The sequence below is a fragment of the Protopterus annectens genome, chromosome 9.part0 (assembly GCF_019279795.1).
Source record: "Protopterus annectens isolate FY-2018-M chromosome 9.part0, PAN1.0, whole genome shotgun sequence".
NCBI lineage: Eukaryota > Metazoa > Chordata > Ceratodontiformes > Protopteridae > Protopterus > Protopterus annectens.
This window is the reverse complement of record NC_056743.1, coordinates 532,405,624-532,420,303: the sequence shown is the minus strand read 5'-3', so window position 1 is coordinate 532,420,303 and position 14,680 is coordinate 532,405,624.

The window sequence follows — 14,680 nt, the reverse complement described above, 5'->3', positions numbered from 1 at the left end:
TCATTTGCATGCCATTGTCATTTCACAGTGTACATCAGAAGTGATTCTCTTATTTAGGGAGATTTCTCTCTTCCTCATGTTGGTTCTTTTGTGGTGTTGGTATATGTAGTTTTTTTTTTTTTTTTTGGCTCTTACATTTTTCAGGTATTGTCTTTCAGCATCTGCGGAGGTCAGGGTTATCTCTTTTGGGGTCTACTTCAAAAGTTTGAAAACCCATGTTATCGAATCTGAAATTACTGAGTTGATGCTACCGAAACTGTGTAAGAATGAAAATTTAAAACAATGAATGCCACATAACTGAAGACTGCTGTCAAATGTGTATAACCAATTTAAATAGTTAGCCTATATCACACCTACCGCCCAACAGTCCGGGACCATAATTTATTTTGTCTTAAGTTTTTACAGGGAGGCTGCAACTCTCTGCACTTCCCACTTGGGGAGCTTTGCCCTCCACACCCCTGCAAATTAAGTATTCCAAGTCCCGGATGGCACTACATTGAAAAAAGGGTAAACATCCATGGCACACTTACATCTGCACAAGAACTGCTGGGAGGGTACACGTGTACAGCATCACAATTCTTTTTTATATTGATGCTATGTATGAAAAGTAAGTAACTCATTTTGGTTATGTGACATTCATTGGTCTAAATGTTTATCTTTATGCAGTTTTGCTAATGTCGTCTTTGATAATAAGGGTTTTCAAACATTTGAAGTAGACCAGTCTTTCGATATTTCATAGTAAAACCAATGTATTCATCTTGTGCCACTTATGATTGCCGTATTATGCTTATATAATGGCAGTCTGTACCTTTCATATATGGTTAGATTAGATTAAGTAGATCAGATAATCAAAGCATTTGATTGGAATTGCATTTTAATAAAAAGTGCCTCCTCTGCCTAAAATTCATCTGTGGTGAAGAAGCAGGAGAGGCTACATCATTTAGGAGGAAATGAACATGTGATATTCACTACATCCTTGAGCCTACTTATCCAGAGTAATGAGTCATGTAATACATACATTATGAAGGATATAATGATACATACATAATGCTGTTTTAGGCAGATGCTGCATTGCAAGTTGTATAAAGTTGCAAAAGTAGCACACATGCACACACACACACACACACACACACACACACACACACACACACACACACACACACACACACACACACACACACAGTCTCTCTCTTCTACCATGCTGAAAAACATATGCTTACGTCTAGCTTCCATTGTCATTTAATTAAGCCAGTGTGTGGGGTATTCATTTTGCCACCTCTCCTCACTTATAAAATAATAAATGATCTCTGACCAGAGACATGCCCAAAGTGTTTTGCCTCTCTTTGAAAACACTATTACAAATATTTGTTAGTTGCCACCTGCTATCCTGTGTTATAAATATATGTCTTACCTTACCTGAAGGTGTTCAGCTCTCTCTGTCTGAGAGGTAAGAAAATACACTTGTATGAGTAGAAGTTTGAATAGTATCTGCATTGCATGAATTCGTGACGTGAATGTGAAATAGCTGGAAGCAGATGTCATTCCCTTGATCTGACCTTTTTCAGCACTCAGTCATGCATAGAGGTGTGAGATTGTTGTCTTGAGGCTAGGGCATTGCGGAAGGGGATCCCAGCTATACAACAAAAGGGCAATGCATGCCCTATTTTTTTCTTTTCCTAAGAAATGACAAACATCATCAGTACACCAATAAATGCTACTGGAGAAGGCTATAAATTTTGTAAAAAGTGATATAGTTTTAGCAAGGCAGTAACATACAACTAGCTTATGTTTTACTTATACATATATCTCCATCTGCAAGGCTGTTTCTATCAGCAAGCGTCAAACTGGTTCTCCAAGAACACTCTACTGAATATATTTGGTGGTGTTCTTTTCACCAGCCTATATAAGCATTGTTGTGAGAAACTTGAATCAGTATGTAATAAACCAAGAAACTTTGTGTGTGTAATTCAATAGAGCATCATTGTTTTTAAAATGGCTGAATCCTACTTAGTGAGATATCAGGATCAGATCACAGCTGAGTAATGTATTTAATATACGAATTAGGATATTTTCTTTAAGTAAATAAATAAATTCCTATAAAATGAGCTCATCAGAAGTCATATTGCTTTGGGAAATGGAGCAGACTGTCATCACCACCACCATCAATCATTTTTTCCCATTTTTCTACATTGGGTCAGGATGTCATGTCACTTGTCGCCATCTCTACCTGTTCAATAATACTTTTCTACCTTATGCCTTCTCTCACACAATCCATCCAACTCTTTGCTGGATGCCCTTATTTCCTCTTCGATTCTTATTGTCTGTCACACATGATCTTCACCTGATTGTCTTATGCTTGCTTGCACATGTGCCCAAACCACCGTAATCTGTTCTCTCTAACTTATTCTGTCTACTTTCACTTCTGCTTTTATGCCCTCATTTCTTCGTCTTTCCCACAGTGTGCCTCTTACCACCCATCTCAGGAGCTTCAGCTATGGCTTCCTTAACTGCTCCTCCTTTACTGCCCTGGTTTCTGTACCATACTGGTTGAACCACTGTTTTGTACACTTGACTTTTTAGCTTCATTGGAATTATTCTATCATGCACTACCACTGACACGCCAGCTAGCTGCAGCCTCCCTGATTCCTAGCTCTAGCCTCATTCAGACTTCCCTTCTCCTGAACCACCACTCCCAGATAATTGTAGCTATTAAACTGTTCCACTGCTATCACTTTTATCTCAGTTAAAGCAGGTTGACCAGGCCCATAAAGAAACTATGCTAAGGCAAAACAAAAGATCAGATATTGTCTAGTTTTGTCTGATTCAACCTTTGGATTGTCAGATTTGATCAGGTCCAGCCTTGGTGCCTTCTTCTAATTCTGTGGATCTGAAGCTTTCACTCCTGCTCTCCCCCTGCGCTTCACTAAAGGGCTCAGATCATGTTTGCTGCCTAAACTTTCAGACATGTGTTTTAAGGGCTCTGTATTGTCATGATAACTGAAAGCTTTTTTTTTCAACTTTATTATCAGAATCATTCACCTCCCTAACCCTTCCTAGCTGTAATGTTAGTATTATAGGTGTGCTGTGTTAGTTTTGGTAATGTTTAAGGAGTTATTAGGAATAGTGATAGCATAGTTATCTCTTAGTATTAGGATTATAAGTGCCTTTTAAGCATACTCAAGAGTTCTATTATTGTTCCTTTGTATTCGTAATTTGGAGATAAAACATTGCATAAATAAAGAAATATTTAGATGAGTAACTTTTCAATATTTCCTTGTTCTGTCTGTTGTTGTCAGACAAATCCCATGGTATTAAGAAGTGTGTAGCTGTGGACATAACATTCCATCTCAACACTTGCACCTGTATGGATCGTCTTAAAGCCCTATCTCTGTACTCTGCCTTCTACAGATTATTGAGAGGCAGTCTATGCCTGGCATACAAGACATCATTGGATCCAGCTCTGATGAACCTTTTGTACATCCACAAAATGTACATCATCAGAACTACTAGAGCCAAGGAATTAAATTTTGGTTTGGACATGTTGGGAAGACACACGTGTCTCAGAGAATCCCCATGCTATGAAACAGGCTGCTCATCCATGTGAAGTAGAATCCTCCTTAATCATATTTAAACATAAGCCTGACCAAAGAATGGGAAATCGTAAATTCACCCCAGGTCTTGCTCCCATGTGTCTTAGAGAAAGAGGCAGACAGTAATGCCCAAATTTACAAACCACCTAACATAACCTCTAGGAAGTTCTTAACATCCTCATTCTATGAACCAATAATTCTTGACAGGGTGGGCCTTATTGGAGAAATAATGGATCACCCATCGGTGTTAGGAGGCCTGACACCATAGGAGATAATGGTTTTTTTTCCTTTCTTTTTTTATTTGTATATATATATATATATTGTTTTTATATTTTTGATGTAAAATGGTGGTAGTTCCTCCACATAATGTTTCAGTCTTGCTGTACCATATTTAATTGCAGTTTGAGGAAGTATTTTACATCCAAGTCATTGTTGTGTAAGTATTTAATGTCAATATAAGTACTAGTAAGAACAGGCACATGAACACAACCACACAGCACACTCATATGTGCCCAGAAATTAGTTACTTTCATGACGTAGTGCAATTTAGATGTCTCACTGTGAATAAAGGAATGAAACAAACAAAAAAAACCCAGTCATATAGTGTATGAAGAAGGAGGTACTGCCAGCACAACTAGCTGGAATTTTGCAGATAATAATTGTCATTTGTGAATATCAAACTAATTTATATAAGATGCTTGTGTTACAAATGTATTAGAACTGTATATCATGAGTATATCAAACTGTTCTGTACAGATGTTTGTGCTGAAAAGGTATTTGTAAAGTGCTGTGTTTAAAATGTATCCACAATGTGCCCTACTGAAGAGAACAGAAATGTACATGCACTATTGTAATTGTTTAAATGTGTACAGGAGGTTAACCTCAGTCCAGTAAACTTTAGAAAGATATCTGAAATTAAATTACTTTATATGCTATGCCAGAAAGATGTTTCATTGCATCTAGAGACGCACAATATGTACTAGGAAGCTTTCTGTATTGCCTTTAGGGTGAACTAAGTACTACTTTGGAAGCATGAAGGGATGTGATTGTTTTATAACTTCCAGCATCTGCCAAAGATCTGAGAAAAAAGTCCTCGTGTGAATATTTTTACAGGTAGATGCTAAATACTGCCAGCTTTAGCAATGAGGGTTTGCATGAGAACTAGAAGTCAGGTGAGCAAAAATGATGTCATTCTGCAAACAATGTCAGTAGTAATATTTTAGATATTATTTTGAGAAGTCTCTTAGTGAGACAGAGAATTATGTATTTTGTCTTGGACCTGACAAGATGAACCATTCACCACACATCTGCCTTGCTCTAATGAAGTAAGTTCCTAGGGAACAGTATAGTACTCTTAGATACAGTCAGAAATATAGTGAAGCTTAGTTTAGACTTTGTTTTTCATTATTTGTTTGAGCCTGTACTGAATACTGCAATGTTATTTTAAATATTTCCTGTAGTTTTGAACTCTGATGTCACAGTGAATATATATTTAGTATTGTCTTGTTCTTCTATTGTTTATTATTAAATATATTTAAACCTTTAATTGTGGCTGATCTGTGTAGAGATATTTAAGTTCTATGAGTAGTTGCATATTTATTTGGTGACACTGTGTGTGCCACTCCTAATAGCCTTGCTCTTGGTCAAACTACCATTTGTGTTAATATTAATATTACACAGTAAGATTGGACACCCTTTGTTAAGGGCCTTACGGTAGCTGGCAGGAGTGACTGATTGTAGTGAAAACTACCTTATTATAGTATGAGCAGAAGGGAGAATAGCTAGTAAACCTGTGCCAGCCTTTCCCAGGAGTGTGTGTATGTGTATAAATCAAACCTCAAAGAGTGTGTGTGTGTCAGCTACTTGGGCAGGGACATGAAGCACTGGTTAGACAGAGAGGGCGTTGGAGGTCTTTGCTTGATCACTCAGCTGAGAGCTTAACACTATAGTTGTGCGAGTGAGAAGTCTTATTGGGGATCTGGACATAGATGGAGAAACTGCCCTGGACTGACTGTGGTCTCTGTGTGCTCTTAAGGGAAATTGAACTTGATGCGTACAGCTGAATCTGGAAATACTGTGTGTGTGTACCTGTTATCCTTTCAGTGAATGCCCCACACTGTTGCCAGTGGTGAGGATTGAGGCTCCTTGATTAGTGGTTGGCAGTGCTGGGTCATTGCATATTAATTATTTAAACAATTACAATAGAACATTTACATTTCTGTTCTCTTCCAGTAGGGCATACTCTGGATACATTTTTAACAGCACTTTACAAATACGTTTTTAACACAAACATTTGTATAGGACAATTTGACATACATATGACATGCATTTGTAATACATTTGTAACATAAGCATCTTATATGAATTAGTTTGATATTCATAAATGACATACAATTATTTACAAAATTCCAGCTAGCTGTGCTGGCAGTATCTCATCACATAGTATAAGACATTCAAATCGCCTCTCCCCTCACATCTCAACTGTACTTACGTTTGGTGTATTAATCCATAATATTTGATTTTCAGGTAAATCACTGAAATTACTGTCAGGCGATGAAGTCAAACATTAAAGTTTCTGTAGATCAGATTGCAAGTGAAGTATGCTGTATCTTTAAGAAACATGTCAACGCTGTACGTCCACATATAAATTCCAGACACTGCATGCACTCCCTAGTGCCATTTTGTAAGAGCAGCCATGGTGAGAGCATGCATGATCGCAGTTGTTAGTTTGTATACAAGTTACTTAAGTTAGTCAGTAAACCTTTATAGTGATGTGTTTGTATAGAATAAAGCTGCTTGAATAGAACCCATGAAGACTCTTCTATTGTGTCCAAGGTAGGAGAGCGACATGTTGTCAGAACGGGGATTGAAGAGAATAAAATCCAGAGCCATGAGGTGCAGAGATGACAGTGAAGGTGAAACCAAGAGAAACGAGCACAAAAAGTGCCAGAAAAGAATCAAAGGTAAGGAGAAGTAGCACAAACTGTTTATTTGATAAAAGAGATAAAATGAGTCATTACAAGGGCACAAACCGCATTAATGACCAAGCGGAAGGCATGAACGTTTGTTGGCTAGCAGAATGTTTAAAATAAAGGTATTTGTTGCAACCATTGACAGTAAAGCAAAACAAGTATGTTTAAATATAAAACAAGCATGATTAAGGTAAAGTGAGTCTGTTCATAGCAATACTGGGCATGTTTAAAGTAAAACAAGCACAAGAAAAGAACATTGGGCATGAAAAGGGCTTAAATGAGCAAAACAAATATAATAAGGCAAAACGAGAAAAAAAAAAAAAAAAGAGGGCAGATTAGGCAAAATAAAGCAAGGCGACTGCATGCATTTTGGCAAAGTGCTATGTTTTGGCATAGCTATGACTTTGTATTGTATCAAGGGCATAACTAAAGTTAGTCAAGTATCTCAAAGTGTGTAAAAGTGCTTACAGTGTGTGCTTATTACTGTGTATGTATTTCAAAGAGTTTATTGCGTGTGAAGGGCAACAATTTCATGAAATACAGTAGAAGAATAGCCGTTTCGAAAAGTTTCTTGTGCTGAGTGTGGCTTTTCACAAAGTGCCACCATTACAGAGTGTTTCATGCACTGTAAAGAACTGGCTAGTAAGGTACCGCAATTTTGGAGACATTTCAATGTGCTGTATGTAGTTTTTTCACATTGTGCAGTAATTTGATATGTTTCTTACACTGATAATAGGTGATTTATTGCAAAACAATATTACAAGAGTATTACAGTGCCCGAGAGTTTATTTCACTCACATTGTAAAGTTGTTTGAGATGTTTCTTAAAATGATGATAAATGACTTTGGCAAAATGATGATAAATGACTTTAGCATTTAGCCTTCCGAATAATATTGCAAGGGTGTTAAACTGCCAGACAAGTTTATTTCATAAAGTCTAATTATTCAAAAGATATAAATTCAAAAGTACAAAGGCATTGAGGGATTGGACAAAGAAGTACTAGCATAAGTTTTTGGCATATGTGCATGAAGTGTGTTTGTGCTTATTTGCAAAACCCTTCACTGGTATGTGTTAATATGGCAGATGAATTACTGCTTGATCAGAATATTGCAGAGAATTGGAGAATATTTGAACAGGAGTATTATATTTTTATATAAGCAGCTTATGCAGATAGAAATGCATGATACATGGCATTCATTTTGCTAAGCGTTCATTTGTGTATGCACCTGCAGTATATGAAGGAGAAGGTGAAAATCTTCATATTGTTGTACAGGCTGAATCAAGGGAGGACCCAGAGTGTTGAAGGGCAAGCTCATAGAAATGTATAACCCTCAAACAAATATTACATTAGAGAGGCATTTGTTTTACACAAAAGATCAGAAGCCAGGGGAAACAATTGCAGCTTACATATCTAACCTGAGAAACAGTGTCAGTTTGGTGACTTAGAAGATGAGATCATAAAGGACAGGCTTGTCTGTGGTATTAACAATGCTGCTGTGAGAAAGATTTTGCTTTGTGACAGTGATTTAATGCTGAGTAAAGCCAATGAGATTTGTCAAATCTATGAGGTGACAGAAAAACACACGAGTATGCTTGCCAAGTGACAAGAGCATGAGTTCAGTTGGCTAGAGAGCAAATGTAGGTAATATGCAACAAGTGGCAGATAAAAGTAGGACTAAGCGTGTGGCAGCTACAAGATTTCCAAGGAAGACACGTAGCTTTCCATCAAGTTCCAAGAAAGGAGCATGCTCCAGTTCAATGCAGTACAAGCATGAATCAGCAAAACCCAAATCCAGCTTTATTGTTAACTGTCACAATTGTGGTGCAAATCATGAGTCTAAAAGAGAGAAGTGCTAGCATATGGTCAGCAGTGCTTCAAGTGTAAAAAGTGGAACCACTTCCAAAAGTTTTATAAATCAAGTACAGAGTTGTAAAGAAAGGTCACACAAAGAAGCAAGTTGATCAAGTAGAGCCGAAGCAGACAGCTTTATATGTAAATATTGTATCAATGCTTGACGAATGGGTTGATGCTGTGAATTTATTAACACGAAGCAAGGTGTTCTGTACTGTCTATATTAATGGAAAATCCACAGAGCTCAAAGTAGACACTGGTTCAAAGTGTAATGTTATATCAGTAGACACATTTGCTAAACTGAGACCTAACAAGCAAATCAATCTAGCCAGTATTGCGAGACTTGCTGCTTATGGAGGTGAAGAAATTCAAACCGAAGGTTCAGTGATTCTTTCATGTTATTTGGCTGAGAACTGTTACAACTTGTTGTTCTATGTAGTTTAAAGACTACCTTTATTGGGTATCAAAGATAGTTTAAGAATGAATCTGCTTTCTTTTGCCAAAGAAGTTCATCAAATAAGTGCATTTCGGAGTTCTAATTTTTCTGCAGCCATTTTCTCAGAGTATGCTGATGTTTTCAATGACAAGTTAGTCAAACTTCCAGTTGTGCAGTCCATGAAGTTACATCCAGAAGTCACTCCTTTAGTCAGACCAGCAAGAAGAGTTCCTATAGCTATTCAGGATGAAGTTAAAACTCAGTTGGATAAAATGGTGGAGCAAGGTGAGATTTGTCCAGCCACAGAACCAACTGAATGGGTATCGTTGATGGTAGCAGCTCACAAAAAAGGATGAAATCAGAATATGTATTGACACTAGAGATCTTAACAAAGCATTAAACAGAATGTATCATCCAATGCGCACAGTCGAAGAGGTCACAGCCACTATTTTCTGTGTCTTGGATGCAGAGAGTTCATTTTGACATGTGATGCTTGATCGCAAATCTTCATTTCTAACTACTTTCGGTACTCCATTAGGCAGATACAGATTCCTAAGAAAGCCATTTGGATTAAATTCTGCAAGTGAAGTATGTCAACATGCAATGGAGCAAATTTTTTCAAGTTATCCTTGTGCCATAATAGTAGATGATTTATTAGTTGGAGGCAATGGTGAAGTAGAACATGAGAGAAATCTCAAGAAAGTTCTAAATAGAGCACGTGAAGTAAACTTGAAGCTCAATCCTCTGAAGTGCAAATTAAGACTTCCAGAAGTTACATAAGTGGGACATTTGTTCACGAGTACAAGCTTGAGAACAGACCCAACCAAGCAAACAGCTATTCTTGAGATGTCAGCACCAGATAATGCACAAGCTCTACAGCGTTTTCTAGGCATGGTCAAGTATTTAGGCAAGTTTATACCAGACTTCAGTGAGTTGGCAGCACCTGTAAGAGAGCTAACATGCAAAAATGTTGTATAGTCATGGTTGGGTGAGCACCAGAAGGCATTTGAAGACCTTAAGCAGAAAATTGCCAGCCCACCTACATTAAGATACTATGATGTAAACAAACCAGTTGTTCTTTCCTGTGATGCTTCAAAATTTGGTTTTGGTGCAGTTATACTTCAAGAGGGCAGAGCAGTAGCCTATGGATCTAGAACATTAACCCAGGCCGAGAAGGAGCTTTTGGCAATAGTATTTACATGTTCTAAGTTTCATGATTATATTTGTGGTGGAGCTATTCAGATTGAGACTGACCACCAACCTCTAGTTACTATTATAAAGAAGCCTATGTATTCCTCTCTTGTGAGATCGCAAAGAATGATGCTGAAATTGCAAAAGTACAATTTCAAAATGGTCTACACAAAAGGCAGTTTACTTTATTTGGCTCATATCGTATCTAGATTGCCCAGGCATTCGACAGAACAGCTTGATGCAGAGAATTTTGGCTTTGATGTGATGGCAGTGCATAATTTTTCTACCACTAGACTTGATGAGTTGAGAGAAGACAGCCATATTGATCTAGTACCTAACCTAACATCCACTGCTGTTATTACTAAGTTGAAACATCATTTCTCAGCTCATGGCAGTCCACACAAACTTTATTCTGACAATGGTATTCAATTTACTAGCCAGTTTTGGAAATTTGCAAAATACTGGGACTTTGTACATGTCACTAGTAATCCTGAATATCCTCAGTCCAATGGTCTAGCCTGAACATACAGTGCAGAGTGTAATAATACAACGTCGAAACATCAGAACAATGCAGAGTGCAAAGCAATTACTTGAAAGGTTAGAGCATGACAATGTCGATATGTTTTTAAATTTGCTTAATCTCAAAAGCATACCTTGTGATGACATTCTTTGGCTCACCTGCTCAAAGACTGCTTTCCAGACAAAGTAGAACTACACTACCCATTACTTCCAGTTTATTGAAGCCTAAACCTAAGAACAGTAAAACCATCAAGGCTCAATTGGTTAAGAAGCATAATATTCAGTAATCTAGTTACGACAGATCCAGCAGATTACTTCGTCCGTTGAGGGAAGGAGAGACGGTACGAATCCAGACAATGAAAGGTTTTGATTGAAGTGGACAGATTACAGGCATCTGTGCTAAGCCAAGATCCTACTTGGTAGTTTCAGAAGGTGTAGAATGTAGGAGGAGCAGGAAACATCATCTTCCTGTATCAGAACCATCCTCACCATCACAACATTGTTTCTGTGATGCAAACTGCAAATCTAAGAATGAATTAGACACTGTTTCCATGCGAGAATGTGTTCAAAATTCTGATTCCATTCCAGAAAATGTTCCAGACATTCCACAGGTCAAACAATTTGCAGGACAGTTCCAGTTGCTAAATATAATTACCAGTTTTATGTTACAGGATATGGGTGAGTGTCAAAGCCAAGTGTGAAATATGGTGCAACGTGAACTTGATTATATATATATATATATATATATATATATATATATATATATATATATATATATATATATATACATGTGCTTAGTATTGTATAATGCATAACCAAGAAATACCTGTGATTTCTGCATACTAAATAGGCACAGTCTCATAAGATCTAATTCTCAAAAAGGGAGGATGTAGATCAGATTGCAAGTGAAGTATACTGTATCTTTAAGAAGCATACGAAGGCTGTACATGCACATATAAATTCCAGACGTGCACTCCCTAGTGCCATTTTGTGAGAGCATGCAAGATCGCAGTTGTTAATTTATATATAAGTTACTTAAGTTAAAGTCAGTAAACCTTTATAGTGATGTGTTTGCATAGAATAAAGCTGCTTGAACAGAACCCACAAAGGTAGGATAGCGACAGTTTCAAATTTAGAATTGTTCAGAAAATGCAGGTTTTTAAAGATCAACACTTATTTTAGGTATTTCCCCTGCTTGTTGTTTTATCCACAGTTCTTGAGCAAGTAAGTTTGGTGGTAGGCACTCAGTGTTCAGTCTCACTCCCTCATAGTCACAATCTCTCTATCTCATTCCGCATCCATCACACACGCACACACACACACACACACACACATGCACACTTTGCATGCATGTACACATTCGCACATTACTACTTCTTCTTCTTCTGTCCACTTTTTTTTATTCTCACTGTACAACAAAAAAATGAGCATACAAATCGTGGCATTTTTTTCTCCATTTCAAGCTTCACAGCAACTTAATATGCTGTCACGAAGCAGCAGACTGTTTTTTTTGTTTTGTTTTGTTTTTTTGTACTGGGCAATGTCTATATATAAATACCCTGTTGGAATATAGTTGTTGTCCAGTATGGTATCAACGTACGTTTTGCCCATAAGATGAACATAACATAGATCTTATTTTCTTCTGCTAAGAAAGCATGGGGTTAATATATGTACAAACTATTCTTTTGGCAATGGGACAGTTTAGATCTCTTGCTATGCCAAGTACCAAAAAAAAACATGACTGTTACATAGCACACGGTTCTCACTCTTATAGGGCACCAAGAGCATAATCACTTAGGAGTAGGGGAGAGGTGTGTAAATGTGACTATCAAACACACTTAGTAGTAGGGGAGAGGTATATAAATGCGACTGTCGGAAATCAAATAGGATTAATACCCTGGTTTGATGTAGCAAGTGCATGGTGTAAAGGGAGTTGTACACAACTTCTAGGGTTCTTATGGATGCAGTGATCACAGGATAGGCTTTTTCTTTTTTTTTTTTTGGAAGTCAAGTGCAGTCATTATAGAATGTGTACAATAGTGGGAGTGCAGCTCTAAGTTTTAAAGGCCCTGTTTCTTGAGGTGTGGATCGGAATAGCACATTTTCAGTGAGCCAGGAGGAACACCAAAATAAAAGGCCTTTAGGTAAAAATTCTAGGACTGCAGTCCCTTGTTAGATAGAAAAGTGGAAGGAAAATTAATACAGTTAGTGAGAATTGGGGCTCCCTATTATGCTGTCGCAGATGCAGGTTGTCGATTGTATCTTTGTCTAACTGAAAAGTGAGAAAAGGCAAAATAGCAAAGCAGCTTTTCAGCGAATTCTTTTCCTGAGAAAAAATTTGTTTGGCTGCTTTCGCTATTTTGCCTTTTCAGCACTGTAGTGTGATCTCGGAGTTGGTATATTTATTTAAGTGGAGGGGTGTGGGGGGCACAACCTCCCACATTATGTAATGTTTTATAGTTTTTTTTTTTTTTTCTCGGAACAGCGATTTTTTTCCCTTGGAAAAAATCGCTGTTCTGATGTTTCGACGTTGTAAGCTTTCACTTACATGGGGTCGATTATGTGTTGTTCACTCTTCTGAGCATGTGATATAATATAGACCTAAAATTGGATGGTTGGTGAGATTAGCCGTTGTGTGACCAGAGACAAATTATTATCTAGAATGCTGAGAGTGGGAACTGATAATAGTCTTTTTTTTTTTTTTTTAAAACAGGAATTTATATCAACAGAAAGGATGATAAGATTAAACATACAGGTTTAATTCGGAAATGGCAGATTAAATAAAATAGAAAACAAAGAAGTTAAAGAACACAGGAGATGTGGACTTGGATAGGAAGATAGATTTTAATTTAGTTTAATGAATGAATGGAGGACTAGATGATGGCTGTTGCTAGATTTGTTTATTGTCCATTAAGAGCATTAAGAGATTTTAAGAACATAATCAAATAGCACTGTTGAGAACTATGGAGTGAGTGTGTCTGATGTCTATTTGCAGAGACTAGTTGGCTGAGAAAAATGTAAGTATATTTAAGAGATGTCTGCATACAGTTAACACATCATAGACTATTCACCAATATGGAATGCATAAGTAAAATTACAGGAGATGATGGACAATAAATGTGCTTACTAGATTATACTCACATAGGACTGAGATGGGGGGTATCCAGGAAATAGTACATTCAAGGTAGCGTTGGAACCCAGGAAAGTAAAAGGAGTAGAAACGTGTAGAGTGGCTCAAAAATGCTGAAAATGGCCCATTTACTTAAAATGCAGTAATACATGCATATTAAAAATGCAGTAATACATGCAAGTTGGGATAGGCTAAATACTACATGAAAGAGGAAAACAATGTGTATATCCAAAATGAAAGATAAAAAAGAAGACAAAATCAATATATATGAAACATTTCATTTTTTCAGAGAATGGCATGGTGACAACAGTTTCTATAATGGTTAAGGAATTTGCCTCCCATAGTATAAGGTCAATAAGCTACTGGCTAACCAGTGTCCATTTGCTCAGCTGAGGTTACCTGGGGTAGCTCTATTGAACAAAAGCTAGCTGTAAAATCAACCAACCTGCCAAACATGAACTAAGTGTTGCTACAGTCAGTGTAGGTTCACTTATAAGGATGGAGCTTGGGAGTGAATGCCATGATGTAAGGAGGAGGCTGGACATCCTATGTATTCAGGAGGATAAATGGAAGGAAAGTACAGCAAAACTACTTGGCTTGAGATCTAGAGTCTACTACCCAAGAGGAGGACAGGCTAGAAATGGTGTGGGAATTGTGGTGAGAGAGAGGCTTCAGAAGATCGCAAGGGATCTGAAAAAGTTCATATATAAACAATGAATGAGGTGTTTATGATTTACTAAATTTATTTCAAGTTTTTGGTGTCTACAAGTTGTTTTTGTTGATTAATACAGCACTGTTAATACTAGCAGAATACATAATGGACAACCTAAACAAAGGAGAGAAAAATAAATGCTGCAGTATTTGTAAATGTCTCCATGGCATTTGACTTCTTTGCCAGACCAGCTGTCAGGAATTGGGAGCCATGGAGATACTAATAAATATCGTTTCAGCTTCCTTTCCTTGAAAATATACAGAATAAAATTGAAAATG